Genomic DNA, 27,590 nt, shown 5'->3' on the forward strand with positions numbered 1-27,590 from the left:
TGAACGAGCGCAGCGCTTCTCAGAGCTTGATCTGAGTGTGCTGGTTGGTGGTGTGGAGAAGAGGCGCCATATTTTGTACCCGGACAATGGCAGGAAGGCGCCGGTCCGCGTCTACCGGAGAGCCTGGAGGCATGTCGCCACCAAGGTGTCAGCCAACAGCGAGGTCCCCAGGAGCGGTGTCCAATGCCGCAAAAAGTTTAATGACCTCACTCGGATTGTCAGGGTGAGTACCCTTTCCAGTGTCCTCCTCATCCTTGCATGTGCACCTCACATTATGGGCAAAGGGACCTGAAAGCCCTAATGGCCAGCCCTCATCCAGCAGCTATGGGACAGGCATGAACATCAATTGCACATTCTGCACTTAACACACTGGCCAAGCTATTCCACCATGGGAGGCAGTGCACACAAGATCAGGGCTACACACTGGCCAGGCTATTCCACCATGGGAGGCAGTGCACACAAGATCAGGGCGACACACTGGCCAGGCTATTCCACCATGGGAGGCAGTGCACACAAGATCAGGGCTACACACTGTACTTAGAGGCCGTCCTTTCTCTTGCAGGCCAAGCTGGCCAATAATAAGAAGAGCCGGACTGCGACCGGGGGAGGCCGACCACAGATCCAGCCGCTCACCGAGCTGCAACATCGCGTGGAGCGCATCATGGGTGGCCGGGTGATTGGCCCCGTTGCATGTGGAGATGCCGACCCTGTTCTGGGCACCAATGGTAAGGACATCACCTTTTGGACCTCTCTCGTCCCACTTGCGCATCAGATCTACATCCTTTGCCACTGTCCGACCAATGCGCTGAATGCCACCACTCATGCATCCCTCGCTGACGCCCTCTCCTCACTCTAAAGCTACTCTTGTGCCTTCCTGCTTTCAGATGGTGAGGAGGAGGTCCCTGACCTTGCCAGTGACAGCCCCTCAGAAGAGGAGGAGGAGGAGGAGCAAGAGGAAGGCGGCCCATCAGGGGAACCCTCATCCGCGGCAACCCATGCGAATGTAGGGGACACGTCTTCCCTGGAGGGGAGCGTGGCGGAAGTGTCGGAGGGGAGGGGAGCTCATGGGACCTGTGGCCTGCAGAAACGTGGGAGGGGGGTGGAAGCTCAGCGGCCTTCTCCCCAGAGGGGGGAAGGGTCGGAGGGGAGTCCAATTGCTGGGCCCAGCGGCGTCCAGCAACGCAGGAAGGGTCGGCCAGCTCGGCAGCCTTCTCCCCAGAGGGGGGAAGGGTCGGAGGGGAGTCCAATTGCTGGGCCCAGCGGCGTCCAGCAACGCAGGAAGGGTCGGCCAGCTCGGCGGCCTTCTCCCCAGAGGGAGAGTCCGGCCTCCAGTCCGGAGATGGTCTTCGCCGAGGAGATGGAACGCCTCGAGGACTTGTCCGCGGACACGGAGCTCATGGGGGTAGTGGCACGGTTGCCTGAGGCCATCGAGTCCCTCTCTCAGAGTGTGACCGACGTCGGGGCCTCACAGGCCATCAGTTTGGCGGAATTCAGGGCAGAGCAGGCAGCGAGTCGGGCGGCATTCGGGGCAGCTCAGGCAGCGAGTGGCCAGCTGATCAGTGGTGCCGTGCAGTCACTGGGTGCTCTGATGAGGTCACTGAACAGGTCAACACGGGCACTCACTGCTGCCACACTCGCTGTGTCAGCCAGGCATCGCCAGGGCACCCGGCGCACTGCAGCAGCACAGCGGTCTGTCCCTCGGCAGATTGGTGCGCATGCTGCAGTGCTGGCCCGGGCGAGTGCCAGTGTCTCAGGCGACCAGCGAGCGCCTGCCATCCGCCAGCTTGCCCCCATTCTTCCAGCCGCCACTGCCACTCCCCCAGTGGAGCTGCCAGGAGCTGCTGCAGCGACTGATGCTGGCCAGCCACAGCTGCAGCATTCGACAGCCGCCCGCTCGACGGCCAGACCTCGACTAGGCCGACCCCCAAGGGCATCTGCCGTCACGGCATGTGCCCCTCTGGAGCCTGCCCCCAGCCTTGCAGCAGCCAATGGCCTTACTTTGAGGAGGAGCAGCAGGGCGGGCAGGGGCCACACAAAGATGGCCAAGGCATCGCCCTAGCGGGCCAAAAAGTCGAATGTGTGGCCAGTTGTGTTTGTTCTTTGAGGCCGAGAATTGGATGTTTGTTTTTTGAGGCCGAGAATTGGATGTTTGTTTTTTGAAGGCCGAGAATTGGATGTTTGTTTTTTGAAGGCCGAGGATGTGATGTTTGTTTTTTACGAAGGCCGAGGATGACGGCCATTTTAGTTGCACTGTTTTGTTAATCCTCTCCAGGTTGTGGGAGCGAGTAATGTGTTTGAGTGTTTTTTGGGGGTTTCGTCTGTTTTTGGTTTTCATGTGGGAAGGGCCCTGAGTTTGTACAATAAAGCATTTTATTTATTAACATTGTCCATGTTTGATCTTTGAAGTGTTTGTTGCCTTAACCGGCTGAGGGCTTGCGGAGCGGCTGCAATCATGTTCTTTCATTGGCACAAGCCATTCCCTGACAGGGGGCCTAGAAGTGACGTTCAATAAGCCGCCGACGGGCGGCCCTTGGACCTTCTGCCTCCCTCCTGGGCTGGTACTCCTCATCCTCCTCCTCCTCATGCTCCTCCTGCTCCTCCTCCTGAGGTGGTGGTCCAACGTGAGGTGGCAGTGCCTGAGTCCTGCAGATAGCCAGGTTGTGCAGCATGCAGCAAACGACGACGAATTGGGAGACTCGCTCCTGCAAATACTGGAGGGCTCCCCCGGAGCGATCGAGACAGCAGAACCGTTGCTTGAGGATGCTGATTGTTTGTTCTATGATGTTCCTAGTCGCTTGATGGCTCTCGTTGTATGCCTCTTCAGCAGGGGTCGTGGGCGCGCGGAGCGGGGTCATGAGCCAGGTACACAAAGGATAGCCTTTGTCCCTGATAAGCCATCCTCTTGGGTGAGGCTGTGCCTGGAACATGTCAGCCACAGCTGTCTGTCGCAGGATAAAGGCATCGTGGCTGCTGCCTGGAAAGCGGGCATTGACAGCTAGGATGCGCTGCCTGTGGTCACACACCAGCTGTACGTTGAGGGAATGGTAGCCCTTCCGGTTGCGGTAATCCTCGGCATGCTCCAGAGGTGCCCGCAAAGCCACATGCGTGCAGTCAATGGCGCCCTGCACCATGGGGAAGCCCGCTATTCTTGCAAATCCCACTGCACGCTGCTGCTGCTTGTCCAGAGTCATGGGGAAGGAGATGAATTGATGTCTCCTTCTGAAAAGGGCATCGGTCACCTGGCGGATGCAGCAATGCACGGCGAACTGGGAGATGTTAGCGATGTCCCCAGCAGCGGATTGGAAGGAGCCGGTGGCACAGAAGTTGAGAGCCACCGTCACCTTCACTGCCACCGACAGAGACGTCCTGCGCATCAGCTGTGGCTGCAGATCTCTGTGAAGCAGCTGGCAGATGTCTGCAACCACCTCCCTTCTGAATCGCAGCCTCCTAACACACATCGCGGCAGACATGGTCAGATAGGAGGACTGCTGGCGGTATACCCTGGGTGGGTAAGGCCTCAGTTGGCGACGCCTGTTGCCCCCTCTGCGTCTAGCCAGGGCTGCCACTCTCTCACGGCGTCTGTAAGCCCTTCTGGCATAAGGCTGAAAGTCAGCGTTGGCACCCAATGCAGCCCCCATTATATGCTGGCAAACACTGAGCTCTCAATGAAGGCAAAGATAATAGCTAAGCTCTGGCCTGAGCCAAAAATACCTGTCCTAGTGTTGGTCCAAACCAGTAAGCTCTCCTCCTTGGTCTCTCTCCAAAAAACCGTTGCACAAGAGTGAATGCTGCAAAATGGCTGGCCTTTATAGTGCAGGGTAAGTGCCCTTTAATTAGCGCTCCCCGCGGCCTGCCTCGGCTGTGTACCGTTCCACTTCACAGTCGTTAGGGCCGCCCGGCGCACAATGGGCCGGCGCGAGTGAAGTTCCGGTTCGGGGCGCACAAAGGGCGTTGCACGACGAAATGACGTCATGATCTGCACGCGCAGCAGGGCGCGCGCTAAGACTTTGCGCCGGCGCTAAATGTGTGCTGAAGTTGGGGCGAGGCGCAGATCGCGCTGCGCCCGGGCGCTAAGCGCCTAGCGCTCGAGATCTACTCCTCCTAAGGCGCTAACGGCTGGCGCGCCCAACTGAATTTCTAGGCCAAGAGCTCCAATATTTATGGAGTTTTAATTCCATGGTGTGCGTGTCTTTTTAAACAGGTTCCACGCCCGGAAGCCAGCCTGATTGATAGGCGCAGCTCGCTGTCAGGTGGGAAACGCTGCAGAAGAGGCCGCAGCCCAGGGGCAGATAGGTTTTGTGCCGCTCGGAATGGAGATTGCAAGGGGGCGTTGGGTACAGTGTGGTTTGGAGGATATGGGGTGATCGCAGGAAGGGAGGGCGGCGGTCGGAGAGATTTTGGATGGAGAATCAGAGATCGAAGGGAGAAATGGGGGATCCAGGAGAGATCAGAGGGAGAGATGGGAGTCGATGATTGCGGAAAGGGGTCGGTGACCGCGGGGGAGGGGGGGATCGGTGATCTCAGGGGGCGTGGTGATGGGAGTTTCGGGTGGATATTGTGTAGGTGGGGTTGTGGGGGGGGGGGGGGTGTTTACAGGTTAGCTTATTGGGCCTGGAGGAAACATTCCTGCTTTTCCTGGCCCACAAGCAGTGCCATAAAGGCACTTACCTGATAGATCCAGCCTTTCCCACCTCCTTTTACATGCCGGGATTCCCAAGGCCAGGGAAACCCGGCCGACTGTGGTAAAACCTAGAATCACTGTTAAAATGGAGGCACGCAGCCTCCTTAAAAGGTTTCAATGGCCAACCCGCCTCCTGAGAGCGGATTGGTCATCTGCTATCGTCCCACCTCCATTAAAACCGGAAGTGGGCGGGTTCAGTTCCTGTTTCAGATTTTTAACATTTTAACTTCCCACCGATCCAAACCCACCCATTTTGGGGGTGTTAAAATTATCCCCAATAGCACTATCACTGAACCAAGACTAACACGTTGAGGGCATTGAAGCTGAGCCTGATACTGTGCCCACAAGCAGCTGCAGCAAGCGGTCAATGGATAGCAATCAGGACTGGGAACCCTGGCTGCTTTTTCCACTCCCTTATCCAGGGTCACTGAGGCCCATTATACAATTACTATGGCAGGCCTAGCTAAGGTTAGCCAACTCAGCATAGCCCAGGAATTAAACCTGGGGCCGGCCTGGTCTCTATGGCTCCCTGAATAATCTCACTAAACCATCAGGGGAGCAGTTTTCATGCTTTTGCACTGATGTTGCTTTTCTCTCTTCCCTTCCATTATCACCAAGCTTTACTTGCCATTTTAGTGCTGTTAATTGAAGCTGGTATCTGTCGTTACATAATATATACACAAAACTATACATTAGACCAATATAATAATACAGCCTCTACCCTCAACACACAACAAAAATAAATAAGTAAAGAAAGATATGCATTTCTATAACGCCTTTCATGACCTCAGGACATCCTAAAGCACTTTACAGCCAACTAAATACTTTTGAAGTGTAGCCACTGCTGTAATGCCAATTTGCGCACAAACAGCAATGTGATAATTAGATAATTTTTCTGTGATGTTGGTTGATAGATAAATATTGAACAGGACACTGGGGAAAACTTCCCTGCTCTTCTTCGAAACAGTGCCCTAGGACCCTGAGAGGGCAGATAAGGGCCTTGGTTTAACATCTCAGTTGGCACCTCTGACAGTGCAGCACTCCCTCAGCATTGCACTGGAGTGCCAGTCAAGATTTTTTGCTCAAGTCTCTGGAGTGGGACTTGAACCCACAAATCCTTCTGACTAAGAGGTGAGCATACTGCCCACTGAGCCATGGCCAAAAGTTCACAGAAAGCAATGTTTTGCTTCTCTCGAGTTCTCACCCATTCAGCACACTCCCTAACATCTGCTTCCACTGCTAAATAGAATTCAGTAAAACCACATAATTGCTCTCAACAATTAATTGACATTGACTGAAGGCTTCTCAGAATAATTTCTATTATATGCTGCACAGACTACGCAAGTGCTGAAAGGGACTTATTCATGCGAGCCTAAATATTAGTGTTTGCCACATTTGCGTTCACATGTTCATATGACACTCCGTGATCCACTATTGTAATGGATATATTGATCCATTTATTAAATGTCAAAAGTGCTTTAAGCATTCAGAAAATAAATCCTGTAGCATAAGCATATAAAGCAAGCTAAATTATATTTTGAATTACCATATGGCTTTTCAAAAGTGACAGCTTAGCTCAGTTGGTAGCATTCTTACCACTGAATCAATAGTTAGTGTGCTCGAGCCCCATTATGGACATACTGTAAATGCATAATCTAAGCCGACACTTCAGTGCAGTACTGAGGGAGTGCCGCATTGTCAGAGGCACTGTTATTCAGATGAGGAATTAAACTAAATCCACATTCAGCTGTTTAGAAAAGATTCCATGGCACTATTTGAAGAACAGCAGCACACTAGGGGAATCCCCATGCTAACACGGAGGATCGTGGGGTTGACGGGGGTGGGGGGTGGCGGTCGGCCAGCGATCGGCAGGGGGAGGAAGAGAGGATCGTGGCCAGCCATCAGAGGATCGTGGTAGGCCTCAGCATCGTCGTTGGGGGGAGGCCTGGGGCGGGAAGGAGGCCTGGGAATGTGATCCGTAGTCTGGTGGGGAGGTCTCCGATTGTGGGGGTGGGTTAGGTAGGGTCCCTGGATCCAGGAGGCAGGTATAAAGCCACTTAACTCCTGGATGCAGCAGTCCCCGCCTCTTTTTGTGTGAAACCTGGCCCCAAGCAGTTAAAAACAAAATGGAAGGGAAAAAAGAGGCTTCCAGCCTCATTACAATATTTAAATTGAGGTAACGACCCCCTGAAAGCGGGTTGGTCGCCTGCCCCCCTGTCCCGCCCTCCATCCTGCCTTTGGTAAAACCGGAAGTGGGCAGGTTGGAGGCGGGATCAGGTCAGGAATCCCAATTTTTTACTTTAACTGCCCCCACGCTCTAAACCCACCCAGTTTTTTTAGGGGAAAATTCCAGTCAACATCACTGAAGTGGGGCGGGTTCAAACCTGCAGCCCATGGGCCACATGCAGTCCTCATGTCCTGGCAATGGGACATTGAAGTTCAAGTTGCACTGCCCAGTAGGTGTTTACGTTTGAATGTCGTAGCCCTGGAGATTTATAGAAACTTAGACATAGAAACATAGAAGATAGGAGCAGGAGTAGGCCATTCGGCCCCTCGAGCCTGCACCGCCATTCAATGCGATCATGGCTGATCATCCAAATTCAGTACCCGGTCCCTGCCTTCTCCCCATATCCCTTGATCCCTTTAGCCTTAAGAAATATATCTAACTCCTTCTTGAATATACTTAATGAACTGGCCTCCACCGCCCTCTGTGGCAGAGAATTCCACAGGTTCACCACTCTCTGGGTGAAGAAATTCCTCCTCATCTCAGTCCTAAATGGCTTACCCCTTATCCTTAGACTATGACCCCTGGTTCTGGACTCCCCAGCCATCGGGAACATCCTTCCTGCATCTAGTCTGTCCAGGCCTGACAGAATTTTATAGGTTTCGATGAGATCCCCTCTCATTCTTCTAAACTCCAGTGAGTATAAGCCCAATCGACACAATCTCTCCTCATATGTCATTCCTGCCATCCCAGGTATCAGCCTGGTGAATCTTCGCTGCACTCCTTCCATGGCAAGAACATCCCTCCCCAGACAAGGCGACCAAAACCACACACAACACTCAAGATGTGGTCCCACCAATGTCCTGCACAACTGTTCTTAGCCCTACTGCTTCCTAAAGCAGAACACCTAAATATCAGCAGCTTGAGATTTTTGGCAAATTAACGAGAACCTAGGTGCCACTTTTCTCCATGGGGGTGAAATTCATCTCGGGCTGTAACACAAAATGAGCGCTAGCGAATTGGCAGCCCGTTTTACACTGACCCGATTTTCTTCTGTGTTGACTTCTGCGGAAAAGAAAAGCAGGCGGGATATAAAACCTGCGGCTAACTCGCCATCGTTCGTTTTGCTCTACCACCATAGACCAATTTCACCCCCTCATGATGCACATTATGTGGCCCATAATGTTTGGACATCCTTGTACTTTATATGGATAAAGTTTTGTTAGCAATATTTGCGCAATGCTCCATCATTTCAACGACACGCTACAATATAAAGGAGACAAACTCCAGTGTCCAGGACCCAGCATCTTCTGGGCCTCAAGAGTGGCCATCTGATGGCAGACAAACCGTGTGGCTGCTTCCTCGCTGCCCTCCACTGGGCTCAGCAGGGACCGATAACCACCTGCTAAAGGTAGAAAGAGGAACATGGAACTCAGAGGACATGGGTATCAGCTTCCGCAGCACTCTCCCAGAATCCTAACGCCAACAGAATTGTGTGTTCAAAATAACAGCACTTCAATAACTACAGGAAACGTTGTATTATCCGGAGGTTAACTGTCCGGAATGCTCGAGCCACCAGCAAAAATCAGGAGCCGTTTCGTTAGTTTTTTTTTCTTTTCGTTGCTTTTTTCTCAACAGTCAAGCTCTGCAAGGTCTCACTGAAGCTGTTGCTAAGCTACAGAGATGCTACAGAGATGTTTGCAAGGTACGGCCGACTGTTTAGAAGCTGTTGCTAAGCAACAGGGTTTGTTGCCAGATACGGAGCTCAAAATCTCCGTATGTTTCAACATTAGCGCTGGTTTGTCCGGCAGTTTTGATGGGACGGCAACAGCTCGGTCCCGTCGGTGCCGGATAGCACAAAGTTTCCTGTATAACTCAAAACAACTCTCACTCCAGAAAGGAAAGAAACAAACACTTGTATTTCTATAGCACCTTTAATGTCCTCAGGGCGTCCCAAAGCGCTTTACAGCCAAGGAAGTACTTGTGAAGTGCAGTCACTGTTGTAATGTAGGAAGCGCAGCATCCAATTTGCTCACAGCAAGCTCCCACATAGAAACATAGAAGATAGCAGCAGGAGTAGGCCATTCGGCCCCTCGAGCCAGCTCTGCCATTCAATGAGATCATGGCTGATCATCCAAATTCAGTACCCTGTCCCTGCTTTCTCCCCATATCCCTTGATCCCTTTAGCCTTAAGAAATATATCCAACTCCTTCTTGAATATATTTAATGAATTGGCCTCTACTGCCTTCTGTGGTAGAGAATTCCATAGGTTCACCACTCTCTGGGTGAAGAAATTCCTCCTCATTTCTGTCCTAAATGGCTTACTCCTTATCCTTAGACTGTGACCCCTGGTTCTGGACTCCCCGACCATTAGGAACATCCTTCCTGCATCTAGTCTGTCCAGTCCTGTCAGAATTTTATAAGTTTCAATGAGATCCCCTCTCATTCTTCTAAACTCCAGCGAGTATAAGCCCAATCGACCCAATCTCTCCTCATACGTCATTCCTGCCATCCCAGGTATCAGCCTGTGTGTAAACAGCAATGTGTGATAATGGCCAGATAATCTGTTTTAGGTGTTGATTGAGGGGATAGTAGTTGGCCAGGACTCCCGGCTCTTCTTCAAATAGTGCCGTGGGGGCTAGCACTGAGCCACGGCTGACACTTAGCAAGGTGATCCCTTGCCCCTCATTCATCACCATTACTGACAGGGTTGGAATATTCCTGCTCGTAACCTCAACAATTAGCACCAAAAAACCCCACAGAAACACAAAACTTGTTGGCACTTTCCTTACCTCACACAGCCTTCAGAGGTACAAGCACAGCCATAAAACAAATACTTAATGACACAAACTAAACTGTGCAACATATATTTTACATAATAGCAAACAGAAGTGAGTAATTACAAGGGTGTAACCCATTATCAGGGTTTGCATGACATTTATAATCTGGTACAGCTTTATTGTGGCCTTTTATGATGTCATTGGACCCCCTATCAATTACATTACAGTCTTGAATATATTATTTGCTAATAATTATTGTAGATTTAACAATGGGCCCCTCTTCCTCCTATCCACATAATTTTTTTTCTCACGAATTTTCTCCTCTCCTAAGGTTGAGTCTTTGATGGGCTATAGTTCCACAGATACCCGTCACCTGCAGCTGCCTCACCCGAGTGACCATTAGTCATGTGTGAGCCTTGGCAGTGAGTGTCAGGAGGATGTTCCACCACAAGGGGCATCACTGTCAAAGTTATTCCTGTCCTCGCCCCAATGTCCACACTTCCAGCAGGGGTCACAATTAGGAGCAGAACTTGTGGCTGGTTTTCCCCCCTTCCCGACCCAAGTAGTGCTGAGGGAAGTTATAGTGCCTCCACCGCCACCCTGGCCAAGATCACCCAGCGCAGTAGAGTCCGAGGGGAGTTGGAATTCAGCTTCGGCAGGGACGTAGCAGAGCGGCCACCTGTTATACATTCTGCTCGATTCTGCTTTCCATTGAAGGCTCCATAACGAGCAGCTGATTCACTATTGCCCGTTCTGCTTCTCCGCTGAAGCCGAATATCATCCCCCTAGAATCAAACCTGGGCCCTTCCTGCTCTGAATGGCACAACTACTCACGGGATAAGCTCACCTGACCATGGGAGCCGCCCCCTGTCAATATATATGTTACCTGTGGAATCCTTCAAAGACTGAGCATGTTAGAGACATGGGATCATCTGGATAACAGTTGTCGATTTGGGTAGGTCCCTGGACAGTGTAATGGGTCTGTGCAATACTTGGTATAGCTCAGAACCACACCGACCGGAAGGTCCCTGGTTTGAACCCTGGTCCATGCTCTTAGCTGGATCTGCAATTGTAGCTGTTCAATAGGGTTTAGCATCGGTGGGTTGGAGAGGAGAGGAAATCAGCAAGGGTTCCCTCTCCTGTGACCCATGTGGGGAGGTCAGTCAAGGACAGTACTGGCTCTGCAGTAACACCTCTAACATCTAACAACATGATGACACTTTAGGGGGCTAAATTCGGTTGATTTGCACCTCCCGTTACCACAAATCAACTAGCGCCTGGGTGCGGTGTCGCTAACGCCTCCTGCGAAATTCAGCAGGAGATTACCGTTTGCGCCACCGGCGATGTCGTCATCGCTATGCGCAGCTTCCCGCTCGCGCCCCAGCTATAATATTGGGTGGCACCCCCCGACTTACCATCGGGCGCTATGTCCGCCGGGGTCAGGGGGGGCCTACCTGCGGCCGGGGCGGCACTAGTTAAAGGGGAGGTGGCGGGCGGCCATTTTTGTTGCTGGTCGCCTGCCAGCACCTGCCCCCGTTGCTGTCCCCGGCCCCCGTGAAGCCCCCCCCCCCCGCACCGCGGGGTGCCGGCTGCTCTCCGTGAGCCCGGCACTCCTCTTGAGAGCTGGGCTCGTTTGCCAGCACTCCCGATCCCTGGTGGCCCAGCTGGGCGCCAGGATGCGCTGTGCCAGGCCCCTCCCCTTTAATAAGGGGAGGAAGGCTTGCAGTACCGTGGCGCGACATGCTGCAGCACCCGTAGCGCCGCGATATTGGCTCGCAGCGCCCTAAGAGGGACGCGGGATGCTTCTAGTAGCACCTCTCGGGGCGCTACCTGGGAAAATCGGCCGCGGGGGCGCTAACTTTTTCTAAAATTAGCACCCTGGCGAAGGTAGCGCCCCAGGATGCAACCCAATTTTTACCCCTTATTCTTTAGGCTCACAGATGAGTTCAAAGCCCACCTTGGGCAGTTTGAAAATTTTGAATTCAATTTTTTTTTAAATTTGGAAATAAAAATCGGGTATCAGTAAAAGTGACCATGAAACTGTCGGATTGTCGCAAAAACCCAACTGGTTCACCCATGTCCTTTAGGGAAGGAAACCTGCCGTCCTTACCCGGTCTGGCCTTTATGTGACTCCAGTCCCACACCAATGTGTTTTACCCTTAACTGCCCTCTGGCGTGGCCTCAAACCCACTCAGGTTTATTCTTTGTAGCAGTTTGATACAACCTAGCAGCAGTTTGATACAACCTAACTGCGCTGTTGGGAGCACCTTCACCACACGGACTGCAGCGGTCCAAGAAGGAGGCCCATCGCCACCTTCTCTGGGGCAACTAGGGATGGGCAATAATTGCCCACCTGTCCAGGGACGACCACATCCCGAGAAAGAATTGGAATGAGCCACTGGATAGTTTGTGGTGCTCCTGAAACTGCCCCCTAACCAGAGGCGGCACCGAGGGGAGAGGAGTGGAGTGGAGAGGACACACGAATAGCACAGCTTCCTGAATTGCCATCTGCTCTCACCTCAGACATACACAAAGAGCAGTGTCACTCACCGCTGCACAGATAAATAAGATCACATTTCCTCCCCTGCTACTGTAGGTTTTGCTCAGCTGAGTGTATTCCCTAAATTACCGACTTAATTCTGCCACATTGACTAAATGTACTCAATTCCCCAGCCTAGCTATTAACACAGCCTCCAGGTGGATGAAGTAACTCAATATCCCAGCAGGCAATTAACTCAGAAATAAAACCTGAGTATAAAAATGTTTTTAAAAAAAAGTTAATGACTGGTAATAGATCTGATACAGGAATAAGTGCAAAGATTTTAATATCAATTTAAAGCAATGGGATATCGCCAATAGGCTCAACCACACACAACAGACAAGTTACAAAAAGGAAATCATTACATTGCGCAATACCTTTTTAAAAAATGATCATTTAATGCACTAAAATCCTAACTTAATGTAATATTATTTCTAATATAGCAGGATTGAACTGTGAAGTTGAAAGGTCACTTCAAACCCTTAGTGACAACTTGGCGGCTGGAGAGACTCCTGACTGGGTCAGCCCTCGGTTACGCTTACAGGCTGATTTTGTTTTAATTAAAGGAGAAAATTAATCTTTACAAAAGAAGCCGGAACATTTTCAGAAGTTGAACTGACTCACAGTCTGGTGGTTCTCTAGGCTCCCGTCAGCTGAGGATATCCCCCTCCGCGGGCTCATCGACCCTAAGGTGAGCGGTGTGTGATTGAGGACAGTCCGGCGATCGCCCCGGCTCCGCTCCGCCAGCCCTCGGCAACTCTCTTCCCTCTGCCACCGGGACACCTCTTCACCTTAACCCTCCGTGTGCCGAGGAGGCGTCCACAGCGCCACAAAACTAAAGGATCACTCGGCGCCCGTCCTGCCGCAGGTTTTTTTTTTAAACAGAAACACACACACCGCACACACAGAGGAGGTTACGACACTGTCACTTTAGGAGACTTGTCACTCGGTGAGAATGTGACCAAACGGGTTCTCCTGATTCAGATCCAGCCCTTGTACACAGATCACTGGCAGACACAATGATCCAGTTCGCCCAACTCCAGTTTCTCACAATAAACATAACAAATCACTCGCCCCTTCCTCATTGCTGATATCTGTCAAGTGTCCCTGCGCTCTTTGACACCCAGATCCACCCTACTTATTTTCTGGAAAAAAAACCCACAAGTCTGGTATACAACTCACGCACTGTGTGCAGTGTGGTGTGTGTAAGTGTTTGTTTGTACTGGGTTTTCCTAAAGGTGTGTAGACTTTGGCCTCAGAGTGGGCGGGGCATGTACTGGAGACTTAAATCATCTCATAAATTGCAAGCACTGAACTGTACACTTTCCTGCTGAATGTCACCGTGCTTCACAGGAGGCCGCTTTGGCTGGATGGGGGGGTGTAAAGGGTGGAAGCAGAGTGTAATCTGGTTCGGAAGAACCTTTGCTCATTTTGCAGTACTTAAATAAATTTGAACAGTGACTCATTCCTGATCAGGTCCAGCATCCATAATAAGATAGCAAAATACTGCGGATGCTGGAAATCCGAAACAACAACAGAAAATGCTGGAAAAACTCAGCAGGCCAGGCAACATCCGTAGAGAGAGAAACAGAGTCAACGTTTCAGGTCGAAACCCTTCTACAGAACTGAGAAAAAAAGGCAGGAAATGAAAAGATTAAAAGGCAGTTTGGGGGCTGGGAAATGGGGGAGGGGATGAAAGAAGAGACAGTAAGAGATATTCAAGGTGAGACGAGATGGTAATAGGACAGGTAAAGAAACAGACAATGGCTCTAGATGAAGTGTGAAATGCGCTGGCAGAGTGAGAGACAGCTGCCATGTAGGAGAGAAACAAGGAAAAGGCACAAACCAAAAGTGTGGATAAAAAATATGATAGGGGCCGAGGTTATGATCTGAAATTGTTGAACTCGATATTGAGTCCGGAAGGCTGTAAAGTGCCTAATCGGAAGATGAGGTGCTGTTCCTCGAGTTTACGCTGAGCTTCCGTGGAACAATACAAGAGGCCGCAGACGGTGAGGTCCGAGTGGGAATGGGGCGGTGAATTGAAATGACAGGCGACCGGAAGCTCGGGGTCACCCTTACGAACTGAACGGAGGTGTTTCGCAAAGCGGTCACCCAATCTATGTTTGGTCTCCCCAATGTAGAGGAAACCGCATCGTGAGCAGCGAATACAGTATACTAGATTGCAAAAAGTACAAGTAAATCGCTGTTTCACCTGGAAGGGGTGTTTGGGGCACTGGACAGTGGGAAGGGGGGAGGTATAAGAGCAGGTGTTGCATCTCCTGCGCTTGCACGGGAAGGTGCCGGGCAAAGGGGAAGGGGTGCTGGGGGTGATAGAGGAGTGCACTAGGGTGTCTCGGAGGGAGCGGTCCCTATGGAATGCTGAAAGGGGAGGGGAAGATGCGTTTGGTGGTGGGATCACGTTGGAGGTGGCGGAAATGGCGATAGGTTATTGACCAATATTCACTACAAGCCCACTGACTCCCACAGCTACCTGGACTACACTTCCTCCCACCCTGCCTCCTGTAAGGACTCTATTCCATTCTCCCAGTTTCTCCGTCTCCACCGTATCTGCTCCGACGATGCCACCTTCCACACCAGTGCTTCCGACATGTCTTCTTTTTTCTTCAACCGAGGATTCCCCTCTACCGTGGTTGACACGGCCCTTGACCGGGTTCATTCTATCACCCGCACTTCTGCCCTCACCCCTGCCCCTCCCTCCAGGAACCACGATAGGGTTCCCCTTGTCCTCACCTTTCACCCCACTAGCCTCCACATTCAACGGATCATCCTTCACCATTCCCGCCACCTCCAACGTGATCCCTCCACCAAACGCATCTTCCCCTCCCCTCCCCTTTCAGCATCCCGTAGGGACCGCTCCCTCCGAGACACCCTAGTCCACTCTATCACCCCCAGCACCCCTTCCCCTTCGCCCGGCACCTTCCCGTGCAAGCGCAGGAGATGCAACACCTGCCCATATACCTCCCCCCTTCCCACTGTCCAGGGCCCCAAACACCCCTTCCAGGTGAAACAGCGATTTACTTGTACTTCTTGCAATTTAATATACTGTATTCGCTGCTCACGATGCGGTCTCCTCTACATTGGGGAGACCAAACACAGATTGGGTGACCGCTTTGCGGAACACCTCCGTTCAGTCCGTAAGGGGGACCCCGAGCTTCCGGTCGCCTGTCATTTTAATTCACCGCTCCATTCCCACTCGGACCTCACCGTCTGCGGCCTCTTGCATTGTTCCACGGAAGCACACCGTAAACTCGAGGAACAGCACCTCATCTTCCGATTAGGCACTTTACAGCCTTCCGGACTCAATATCGAGTTCAACAATTTCAGATCATAACCTCGGCCCCTATTATGTTTTTTATCCACACTTTTGGTTTGTGCCTTTTCCTTTTTTTTTCTCTCTCCCACACGGCAGCTGTCTCTCATTCTGCCAGCGCATTTCACACTTCATCTAGAGCCATTGTTTGTCTATTTACCTGTCCTATTACCATCTCGTCTCGCCTTGAGTATCTCTTAATGTCTCTTCTTGCATCCCCTCCCCCATTTCCCAGCCCCCAAACTGCCTTTTAATCTTTTCATTTCCTGCCTTTTTTTCTCAGTTCTGAAGAAGGGTTTCGACCTGAAACGTTGACTCTGTTTCTCTCTCTACAGATGTTGCCTGGCCTGCTGAGTTTTTCCAGCGTTTTCTGCTGTTATCCGGGATCCATAAGTTCACCTGGGCAGAGTCTGTCCGACTGCTTATCAATGTTGTGATCCTCGGTACACACCTGGGTGACCATGGAGAGCAAGCACTCAGTGGCTGCTGCTTCACTTGAAGCCTTCCATCATCGGTATGCCCTACACTGACTGCTTTATTGGGCTAAACTTCCAAATTAAATTTACCACTGCTGTACCTATTAGAATTTGGGCTGGCTGTCTGTTTTTTCCCCTCCTTCTAGTTCTGGTGGCACACACCCAATGCCACCCTATTGGCCTGAACAAATCAGGACATTACCTCGCTCTGACAACAGAGCTCGCCATTCAAATACAGCTACATGGTTTACTTTCATTTTCTCCCTGTGTGTTATACTGCAGTCTCGGATGAGACGTTAAACCAGACGTCTGCTCTCTCAGGGGAATTCTCCCGGTGTCCTGGCCAATATTTATCCCTCAACAAACACAATAAAAATAAATGATCTGGTCATTTACCTCATTGCTGTGCACAAATTGGTTGCCGTGTTTGCCTACATTACAACAATGACTACACTTAATAATAATTCACTGGCTGTGAAATGTCTTGAAAGAAAGACTTGCATTTATGTAGCGCCTTTCACGACCACCGGAGTCCCAAAGCACTTTACAGCCGATGAAGTACTTTTGAAGTGTAGTCACTGTTGTAATGTGGGAAACGCACCATCCCCGGCCACTAAATTTAGCGCTAAGGTGATGTTAGTGACCCAAAATGGTTGCTAATGAATTTTTCCCCCAATCTGTTTTAGTAATGTTGATTGAGGGATAAATATTGGCAAGGACATTGAGGATAATTTCCCTGCTATTCTATGAAATAGTGCCATGGGATCTTTTATGTCCACCTGAGAGAGCAGACGGGGCCTCGGTTTAACGTCTCATCCGAAAGACGGCACCTCCAACAGTGCAGCACTCCCTCAGTACCGCACTGGAGTGTCAGCCTAGATTTATGTGCTCAAATCCTTGGAGTGGGACTAGGAACCCACAACCTTCTGACTCAGAGGCGAGGGTGCTACCAAGAGACATGAAGGGCGCGATAGAAATGCAAATTCTTCCTTTCTTTTTCTTGTAGAGGGATTAAGAAGTTTTCAGGTAAACTTATAGGGGGAAATATTGAGTCGCGCCCCCTTTGGGGCGCTAACTTCGAAGTAGCGCCCCGAAAAAAGTAGCACCCCCATGGCTGAAATTGAATGGTAGCGCCCCAAGAGGGATGCGGGGTGCTACTGGAAGTGCCCCGCCTCCCTCTTGGGGCACTGTGAGGAAATATCGCGGCATTATGTGCCGCGGTACTGCAGGCCTTCCTCCCCTTCTTAAAGGGGAGGGGACTTGCGCAGTGTGACCCGGGGCCCAGCTGGGCCACCAGGGATCGGAGTGCCGGCAAAAGAGCCCGGCACTCAAGAAAAGTGCCGGTCTCACAGAGCGCAGCCGGCACTCCACGGGGGGGCTTCACAGAAGGCCGGGGACGGCAACGGGGGCAGGTGCTGGCAGGCGGCCAGCGACAAAAATGGCCGCCCGGCACCTCGCCTTTAATTAGCGCCGCCCCGACCGCAGGTGGGCCTCACTGACCCCGTCAGACATAGCGTCCGGCAGTAAGTCAGGGGGCGCTGCCGAAGATTGCGGTCAGGGCGCGAGCGGGGCGCTGTGCATGGTGATGATGTCATCACCAGCAGCGCAGCACCGTGGGGCGCTAACGGTTACCGCCTCTTAGGGCACTAACGGGAGGAGCAAAGCAACTGAATTTTCCCCCCTCAGAAGGAGGCCATTCAGCCCATCGTGCCTGTGCCGGCTCTTTGAAAGAGCTATCCAATTAGTCCCACTCCCCTGTTCTTTCTCCACAACCCTGCAAATGTTTCCTTTTTAATTATATATCCAATTCCCTTTTGAAAGTTACTATTGAATCTGCCCTGTCAGGCAGCGCATTCCAGATCATAACAACTCGTAAAAAAAAATTGCCCAATCTCCTCTCTGGTTCTTTTGCCAAATATCTTAAATCTTTGTCCTCTGGTTACCCGCTCTCCCGCCAGTGGAAACCTTTTTCTTTTTATAATAACATCTTTCATTATTTCTTGTGGATCTCCTACGCCATTGCTCACAGGCTTAGTATGAGGTTGGGTTGGGATGTGCGTGGGGTGCAAGCTGGGGCAAAGGTTGGGTCTGTGGACGATCCCTGGGTTGAGGCATGGGGTGCATTTCCCTCATGCCATGCCATTTTAGTCTATCCCCTCCAGTTTCTCTGCACCCCCCCCCAGCCCCACCCTCAGAAGGTGCTAATGGTACCCTCGCTATTGCTGGGGTACAGTTTCACGGGCAGCTCTCCAGTGCCCCAGTTAAGTGGCCACCATTCATGTGTGAACGTAGACAATGAGTGTCAGCAGGCTATTGAATTGTAAGGCATCAAGCCTGAGTCTAACCCTTGGCATCGTGTGATTCCCACTCGCAGGTTATGTTTTGGAAGGTGCCACTGACTAGAGATCAGGAGTAAGAATTCTGACTGATTTATCCTCCCCAGCCCGAGGGCGCTGAGGCCTTAGTGAATTGGCATTTCTGCCCTATGTTGGAAAGAGTAAACTTATTCCATTCACTCCCTTAAAGCAGGCACAATATCCAACAACAGGATTACAATATATGCTGGAAGTTAACTTGATAACCCAAAACACCTGGCTAAAACCAGCAGCCATGGATGCTCAGAGGCACCTGGAATTTCTGTAGAAGACCGGCAGAAACGGCAGAAATGGCTAAAAACGGGCCATTTCTCAGGGAGCTCTGTTGATCTCCCACCAAACTTAGAGCCAGAAGGTGAGAGGAGCAGCGGGAATTCAGGTCCCGGTTCTTCACACACTCTCTTTATCTCACAGGCAAGCCTACATTGACTAGACTTCAAAGGCACTTCATTGGCTGTAATCGGTCCCACTCCAGAGACCTGAGCCCATAAAGCTAGGCTGACACTCCAGTGCAGTGCTGAGGGAGTGCTGCACTGTTGGAGGTGCCGTCTTTCGGATGAGATGTTAAACTGAGGCCCGTCTGCTCTCTCAGGTGCACTATTTCAAAGAAGAGCAGGAGAGATATCCCCAGTGTTCTGGCCAATATTTATCCCTCAACCAACATAACAAAAACAGATTTTCTAGTCATTATCACATTGCTGTTTGTGGGATCTTGCTGTGCGCAAATTGGCTGCCACGTTTCCCACATTACAACAGTGACTCCACATCAAAAAAAGTACTTCATTGGCTGTAAAGCGCTTTGGGACGTCTGGTGGTCATGAAAGGCGCTATATAAATGCAAGTCTTTCTTTCTTTAACAGCACTGTGGGAGTACCTTCACCACATGGACTGCAGCGATTCAAGAAGGCAGCTCACCACCACCTTCTCAAGGGCAACTAGGGATGGGCAATAAATGCTGGCCTTGCCAGCGGCACCCACATCCCATAAAGGAATAAAAAAAGGTCTCAAACCAGTCCTTGCAGTCTAACTGGAGCAGATTTTGTGCGATGGTGTAAATGGGCGATAGCGAGTCGGCAGCCCGTTTTATATCTCTCCCCATTTTTATTTCCACTGACTTCAACGGAAAGAAAAACAGGGAGAGCTGTCGACTCGCTATCACCCGTTTACACCATCACACAAAGCCAAGCTCTATCCCACTGTGTCTTTGATCGGCAAGGAATTCATGCAAGAGGTTCGGCGACTCAAGGAAAGATTCCGCAATCCAACGCTCCCAGGACACTGATTTCACCGTCCATTCATTTTAATAGATGCAAAATTATGGGCTGTGTGCCTGCGATTTCCAAGAATGCTCCCCTGGGAGTGCAGGATCACAGACTCTCCCCCTCTCTCTCATCTACTGAGCCTTGTTTGTTTTCACAACTTTATCAACTCTGAGGATTGCTGGGCCTCTGAATCTAAAACAAGGGTATATTTACATTCAGAAACTATATCTTTTGTACAATACACATTTGACACTTGCTGGAAATCAATTATGATTCACGCCATGAGGAAGAAAAGCAAGTGTGTTTTGAAAGCTAAAACATCCCTACAGTTTAAAAAGATTCAATATTCTAATAATTTGAATTAATGAATGTAAAGCAAAGTGGGAATTCGACGCTTAAAAAGAATTCAATTAGCAGGTAATTTGAATGAAGCAACTTCAAATTAAAAGGAGCAGACTGTAAGAAAGAAAGACTTGCATTTATATAGCACCTTCCATGACCACCGGATGTCTCAAAGCGCTTTACAGCCAATGAAGTACTTTTTTGAAGTGTAGCCACTGTTGTAATGTGGGAAATAGCTGGTAGCTTGTTATAATCAGTGAATCATTTTAGTTCAGGAAACATTTGCATCAACTCCCTCCCATACACTTTATTCAAATCTGTTATAGTATTAAATTCAAACAAGGCAGTAAATTTTTGCAAGATTCCTCTTCCGGGTTGGAATTCCGGGGAATGCAGTGCTGAATGGAACAATGGGCGCAGTAGTCAGTGCAGCTGATTCTTGGCACTCCCAATTTTCCGGTCATTAAATTTCCTGATTCTCTAATCGGCAATCCCATCGAGTGAGACATCAAGTTGGGAGAGGAGACATGTAAGATTTATCTAGGGGTATCCATCCCTGAATGAAAGCCACTGTCAGAGTGTTAATCTTATCTCAGGATAAGGGGGTCGGCCATTTAGGACTGAGATTAGGAGAAATTTCTTCAATCAGAGGCTTATGGTTCTTTGGAATTCTCTACCCCAGAGGGCCATGGCTGCTAAGTCATTGAGTATATTCAAGGCTGAGATCGATAGATTTTTGGGAATCAAGGGATATGGGGATCGGGCGGGCAAGTGGAGTTGAGATCGAAGATCAGCTATGATCTTATTGAATGGCAGAGCAGGCTCGAAGGGCCAGAAGGCCTACTCCTGCTCCTTTTTCTTATGTTCTTCTGGTCTTCCGAACAAAGGTGAAACTTCCCAAAGTAACGAAGGTACTTTGCAACTGAGCCACTAAGACTAGGAAGGTCCCAGGCTTGATTCCAATCTATGCTGAGTTGACTGACCTCAGCCATGGTCAGACCTGCTCAGTCAGGTGGTAGACCTGTACGATTGGACAAATTCAGCCAGGGTTCTTGCTCCTTATCATAGTACCATAAGGAACAGAAGTAGGTGTTATAAATCTCATCATTCATCAAGAAACTACTCGTGAAATAACGCTGGACGGCCAGTTGGTGGCGCCGTCCAAGGAGTATAAATATTCAGGCGTCGGCCCCAGCTTTCCAGGGACATTTTGTAAGACAAGGTACTAGTGAAGTACAACTAGACCTCCATGTTCTGAAACAAGTTGATCAAAGCCTTGCTTTATGCTCAAACCAAGTTCGTAGTGAGTTTTATTACATCAGTAGGCCATTCAGCCCCTCGGGCCTGCTCCGCCATCAATTAGGTAATGGTTGATCTGCTCCTTAACTCCATTTTCTCGCCTTTGCGCCATATCCTTTGATACCTTCACCTAACAAAATGTATCCTTCATCACTATCCAAGCGCGCAAGTGTGGATATCGGGTGTGGACAGGATTGGGCTGGGCTGTGGCGTCCCCACTCCCCACACTTGAAAAATAGCCTGTGAGCACACACTGTCCAGATTCACACGTGGATAATTGGGTTAGATATCAGAGGGCTGCTGGCTTCTGTGGAATCAAACCCTCACACGTGTCGGGGTCTGCGGGAGAGCAGAGGAGAAAATTGAAGGTGGGAAAAACAAGTGAGTTTGCAATAAGATCCGCTTTATTTTCATTTGCAGTGTAGACTCCTGCCGTGTGTTCAGATACTTCCATCAGACTCTCATTTCTGAACAGCCATGTCTATTTTAATTGGACCAGTGGAAGTGACACTGGGAACCCCAGACAAAAATCAGTTCCACAAGAGCCCCTATGATGCCAGATTAACATGAACCCTCACTTGCTTTATATTATATTGCACAAGAAATCTGATAATTAGACTGAACATGTATTCCTGGTAATGCTAAAGGTTAGCTGCAGGCAAGTCCACACTGAGCAAGCTGAGTGGTTCAAACTAATGTATAATTAAGCCTTTGACTTCAACACACAAGAATTGACAACATGTGAAGCAATTCTTTTTCACTTCGAATTAAACCACAAGACTTAAAAACTCCCCAGAGAGTCAGCAGTCACACATCCATTTTCACCTATTTGAATTACTTTTATGCAGCTGCCATAAATAATAATATATAATAAGCAAAGACAAGCTTCAAATAGTCAACAGACATCTTCTAAAAAGTGGTTGACACGGCCCTCGACCGGGTCCGTTCTATCTCCCGCACTTCAGCCCTCACCACTGCCCCTCCCTCCCGGAACCACGATAGGGTTCCCCTTGTCCTCACCTTTCACCCCACCAGCCTCCACATTCAATGGATCATCCTCCGCCATTTCCACCACCTCCAACGTGATCCCACCACCAAACACATCTTCCCCTCCCCTCCCCTTTCAGCATTCCGTAGGGACCACTCCCTCCGAGACACCCTAGTCCACTCCTCTATCACCCCCAGCACCCCTTCCCCTTCGCCCGGCACCTTCTCGTGCAAGCGCAGGAGATGCAACACCTGCCCATGTACCTCCCCCCTTCCCACTGTCCAGGGCCCCAAACACCCCTTCCAGGTGAAACAGCGATTTACTTGTACTTCTTCCAATCTAGTATACTGTATTCGCTGCTCACGATGTGGTCTCCTCTACATTGGGGAGACCAAATGCAGATTGGGTGACCGCTTTGCGGAACACCTCCGTTCAGTCCGTAAGGATGACCCCGAGCTTCCGGTCGCCTGTCATTTTAATTCACCGCTCCATTCCCACTCAGACCTCACCGTCCTCGGCTTCTTGCATTGTTCCACGGAAGCTCAATGTAAACTCGAGGAACAGCACCTCATCTTCCGATTAAGCACTTTACAGCCTTCCGGACTCAATATTGTGTTCAACAACTTCAGATCATAACCTCGGCCCCTATTATATTTTTATATTTTTTATCCACACTTTTGGTTTGTGCCTTTTCCTTTTTTCTCTCTCCCAGATGGCAGCTGTCTCTCACATGGCAGCTGTCTCTCACTCTGCCAGCGCATTTCACACTTCATCTAGAGCCATTGTCTGTTTCTTTACCTGTCCTATTACTATCTCGTCTCACCTTGAATATCTCTTAATGTCTCTTCTTTCATCCCCTCCCCCATTTCCCAGTCCCCAAACTGCCTTTTGTTTCATTTCCTGCCTTTTCTCTCAGTCCTGTAGAAGGATTTCGACCCGAAAGGTTGACTCTATTTCTCGCTCCACAGATGTTGCCTGGCCTGCTGAGTTTTTCCAGCATTTTCTGTTGTTATTTCTAAAAATGGAATCATCCCGATCAAAATTTGTTTTGAAATACTAATCTATTATAATATGAGTGAATGGAAATTCAATTTTAAAGCATGGTTTGATTGACTTGTTAAGATAAGAGAGAGGATAGTAAAAAATATCACACCCACCTTCATAGAATACTGCAGCTCTGTCTAAGTACTTGCTAATATCAGTGCCATAGAGTGAAAGGATTAGTAGGATTAACTCTGCTTGGGATGAAAGCTGTGTTACATTGTACAGGAACTTCCTGCTTACATGAAAGGCAATGTTACACTGCACACGAACCTCCTGATACAGAGACTAATGCAAACGTTATCCATCATGGCAAGTTAATTACTCCCACACTTAAACATGTAGGTTTAGTCCACCGGTTTTGATGATTAAAAAGCCTTGTGTGCCCCTCTCACTCACTCCCATACAATAGATAGCCTCTAAACACTCTGCCCAATAACTACTAGCCAGTTCATTTCAACAATCAAAATAACATTAAGACCTTGCTGACAGGGGAGGTGGGTGGGACTATGTAGGTACCGAAGATCTTTCTATGTAATACTTCCCTCTCCTTTAGGTCAGGCTTTTGATGAACTCCCAAACCAGCGCTCACCTCAGGGAGAGGCTAGCTCTTCGATGGAAGAACCCACAACAACAACACAGCTTGTATTTATATAGCGCCTATAATGTGGTAAAACATCCCAAGGTGCTTCACAGGAGTGTTATAAGACAAAAAATTTGACACCGAGCCACAGTGTAGCGAGGCGGAGAGGTTTAGGCAGGGAATTCCAGAGCTTAGGGCCTAGGCAACAGAAGGCACGGCCACCAATGGTTGAGCAATTATAATCAGGGATGCTCAAGAGGGCAGAATTAGAGGAGCGCAGATATCTCGGGGGGTTGTGGGGCTGAAGGAGATTACAGAGATAGGGAGGGGCGAAGCCATGGAGGGATTTGAAAACAAGGATGAGAATTTTGAAATCGAGGTTGATAATAAAACCTGATAATAAAACCGATCGTGTACAAGTCAAGCAGCAGCCTGTCTCCCAGGCTGCTTTGCCCAATGATGTCTGCGCAGATATTTAGGGAGAGCAGGAAAGGAGGAGCAGATGGCTGTTGTCGAAATTACCTTTGAAGAGACTGCTGCCAAGTCAGAAGAGACCAATTCCCCTGGTGAATGACCTTCAACCCAAAGAGGACATGCCTTATTGGGTAAAGAGTAACTGAGTCAAATGAATCAGTAATCCACTGGCTCTGGGTATCTGTTTAAATTCCCATTTTCTTTTACTGGACCCGAAATAAGATTCGTTTGATCTATGTATCTTTCTGAAATGCTTAGATGGCACATATATGGACCATGATAAACTAGGTTTAAAACCATGTTTGAAGTTATCATAACCTAATTATTATACAAATAATATGGTGACAGATTGGATGGTGGATAATCTGCAGTGGTCATGCTCTCAACCGTATAAAACTTCTCCACCTGCTACTATATTACGGTTTGATGATTTCAAGCTTTGAGGACAAGGGGGTGACAGTGAATGGGTCTGCAGAGTCTAGATCGGGACAGCTCTACTTAAAAGCTAGCTTGGCCCTTTCAAGAGACAAGCTCTTCAGAAAAGATGTCCCAATCGGGATGAAATAGCTACCTTTTTCCAGAGCAGAAAAGCCACTCTCTTGTGAAGTCACCAAGAAGAATAACTGCATGATGAAACTGGTACAGTTTGGGCCCTATTCTTGTCTGATCACTCTCGGTTCCATCTGAAGCTGGGTAAAGGCTTTCAACTCAGCAGTAGGGCAGGGCAGTGTAGGACAAGGGAGCAAGGATGTCTTGCTGCAGTTGTACAGGGCCTTGGTGAGACCACACCTTGAGTATTGTGTGCAGTTTTGGTCGCCTTATGGATGTTCTTGCCATGGAGGGAGTGCAGCGAAGATTCACCAGACTGATACCTGGGATGGCAGGAATGACGTATGAAGAGAGATTGGGTCGATTAGGCTTATATTCGCTAGAGTTTAGAAGAATGAGAGGGGATCTCATTGAAACTTATAAAATTCTAACAGGACTAGACAGACTAGATGCCGGAAGGATGTTCCCAATGGCGGGGGAGTCCAGAACCAGGGGTCACAGTCTAAGGATAAGGGGTAAGCCATTTCAGACTGAGATGAGGAGGAATTTCTTCACCCAGAGAGTGGTGAACCTGTGGAATTCTCTACCACAGAAGGCAGTGGAGGCCAATTCATTAAATATATTCAAGAAGGAGTTAAATATATTTCTTAAGGCTAAAGGGATCAAGGGATATGGGGAGAAAGCAGGGACAGGGTACTGAATTTGGATGATCAGCCATGATCTCATTGAATGGCGGAGCAGGCTCGAAGGGCCGAATGGCCTACTCCTGCTCCTATCTTCTATGTTTCTATGTTTCTGTAAGGGAGGGCAGGGCAGTGTAGGACAAGGGAGGGCAGGGCAGTGGAGGGCAGGGCAGGGGCGGGCAGGGCAGTGTAGGACAAGGGAGGGCAGGGCAGTGGAGGGCAGGGTAGTGTAGGACAAGGGAGGGCAGGGCAGCCACCTGGGTACAAAGTTGAGAGAGTTGTGGCATTCTCTGATTCATGCTGCAGTCAGTCAGGAATCGGCTAGTTTCCTCTTTCTATCCCCACGCCACCGTGCTGAGATTGGTTAAAACCTCCCGTCTGGATAATAGCAGGGATTTCAATCGAGTGGAACTTGAATTTAGCTCTTCTGGTTGGAAGTCAACTTTCTAGCTACTGGCAGTGAAGGAAATTGTTATCTATTAAGAAAATAACAACCACAATATGAGGATAAACCGGTAAATAGGGGAACAGCAACTTGCTGCATGTTAACATCATAGCCTCGTGACACTATGATGTGAGTGTAATGAACATACTTTTCCTATAGTGGAACCATAGTAAGTTTGTCTTGTACCTGAAGTCAGTATTACTAACTGACTTTTCCCAGCATTGCTGTCACTGAAATATTTAATTATTAACCAGAGGCAAAGCAATGTAACCATAACAACGTGACGATTATCAGATTCTTGTTCTTTCAAAGACAGTTTTTATAAATGCTGCCTGGGCCTTTAAGGATTGCCTGAGTGAAATGTCAGCCCTTGTTATTTGAATGTTTAGTGTGAATGACAGGGACAGACCGAGGAGCCACTCAAAGTATATCTGATACCTAACTACGATGCCAGCGCTGAGTAAATTGTCCAAATCCCTCTGCGTCTGTGTTGATCTACATTTATGGGAGGTGCTCACCAGGCCTGGATTCGTCGCACAGCTGGCAACAGGTCAGCGACTGGTGAGTCAGTGCAGAGGAGCAGCTCGACAAGCCAGCTGTAACGGTCCAATATAAAGGTCAATGGGCACAGGTCAAAGGCCAGTGCCTGGATCAGTGGTTCACATTGCAATACACTGAAGGGCAGGGTTACGCTGCGAGGTGTCAGAGTCGGTTATTTTCTTTGTGCTTGCTGGGTTGTATGAAGTGTGTGGTTGGAAGCACTTACACAGAAATAAAACAGAAGACATAAAAGTTGCTGAATCTATTTTTATCTTAAATATTAAATGTTGCTTAAAATATGCACTTCCTGTAAGAATCATATTTACTTCCTGTCACACTTTAGCTACACACTTCAGGTGTGATTATTCATTCGTTTATTCTCTGAGCTAACTTTCTAACCACCCCTCACTGATTTCCAGTGTAACTGGGAGGACAGCTATTACATAGGATATACGTCATAGAAACAGGCCATTCAGTCCAGCCAGTCCATACTGGCGTTTATGCTCCGCTCGAGCCTCCTCCCGTCATTCCTCATCTAACTCCATCAGTATAACCCTCTATTCCCTTCTCCCACATATGCTTATCTAGCGTCCCCTTCAATGCATCTATACTATTCGCCTCAACTACTCCCCACGGTAGCACAGAATTACATAGAATATACAGCACAGAAACAGGGTGATAAAAACAGAAAATGCTGGAAATACTGAGCAGGTCATGTGGGAACAGATGCCTTTTTATGTGTCCCCATTTTCTGTCACGGGCTGTGTGCAAAAGCCCCAAACACATATGGGGAGCAATGTTTCCCCCAAGCTGCGTGCCTGCGCGGCCACGCAATGATCTGCAAGGTCCCGCACAGGCCGCTCACAAGCTTCTACATTGGAAATACCGCACAAGCGCTGAAATTTAAAGGGACCGCACATTGAAAGAAACAGGCCTCGCAGAGCAAAACGCAGCTGACAGGGAACATTGGTGAGGAAG

General features: G+C 49.4%; 1 protein-coding gene across 12 annotated transcripts in view; it reads right to left on the bottom strand.

The window, feature by feature from the left end:
• The window catches only part of LOC147101456 (supervillin-like), a 221,357-nt gene that overhangs the window by 167,522 nt on the left and 26,245 nt on the right, over positions 1–27,590 (bottom strand). Inside the window, exon 1 of one of the 12 annotated variants that reach the window (XM_085966579.1) lies at positions 12,849–13,689. The exons of 10 other annotated variants lie outside the window; for them this stretch is intronic. The gene's annotated coding sequence lies outside the window, so the exon portion shown is untranslated. Of the gene's footprint in view, positions 1–12,848; positions 13,690–27,590 lie in introns of those variants that run through there. One more of the 12 variants, XM_085966589.1, reaches the window with a different exon arrangement.

This window comes from Somniosus microcephalus, chromosome 24 (genome assembly GCF_052327205.1).
Source record: "Somniosus microcephalus isolate GS21.2 chromosome 24, FLI_Smic_1.0, whole genome shotgun sequence".
NCBI classification, from domain to species: Eukaryota; Metazoa; Chordata; class Chondrichthyes; order Squaliformes; family Somniosidae; genus Somniosus; species Somniosus microcephalus.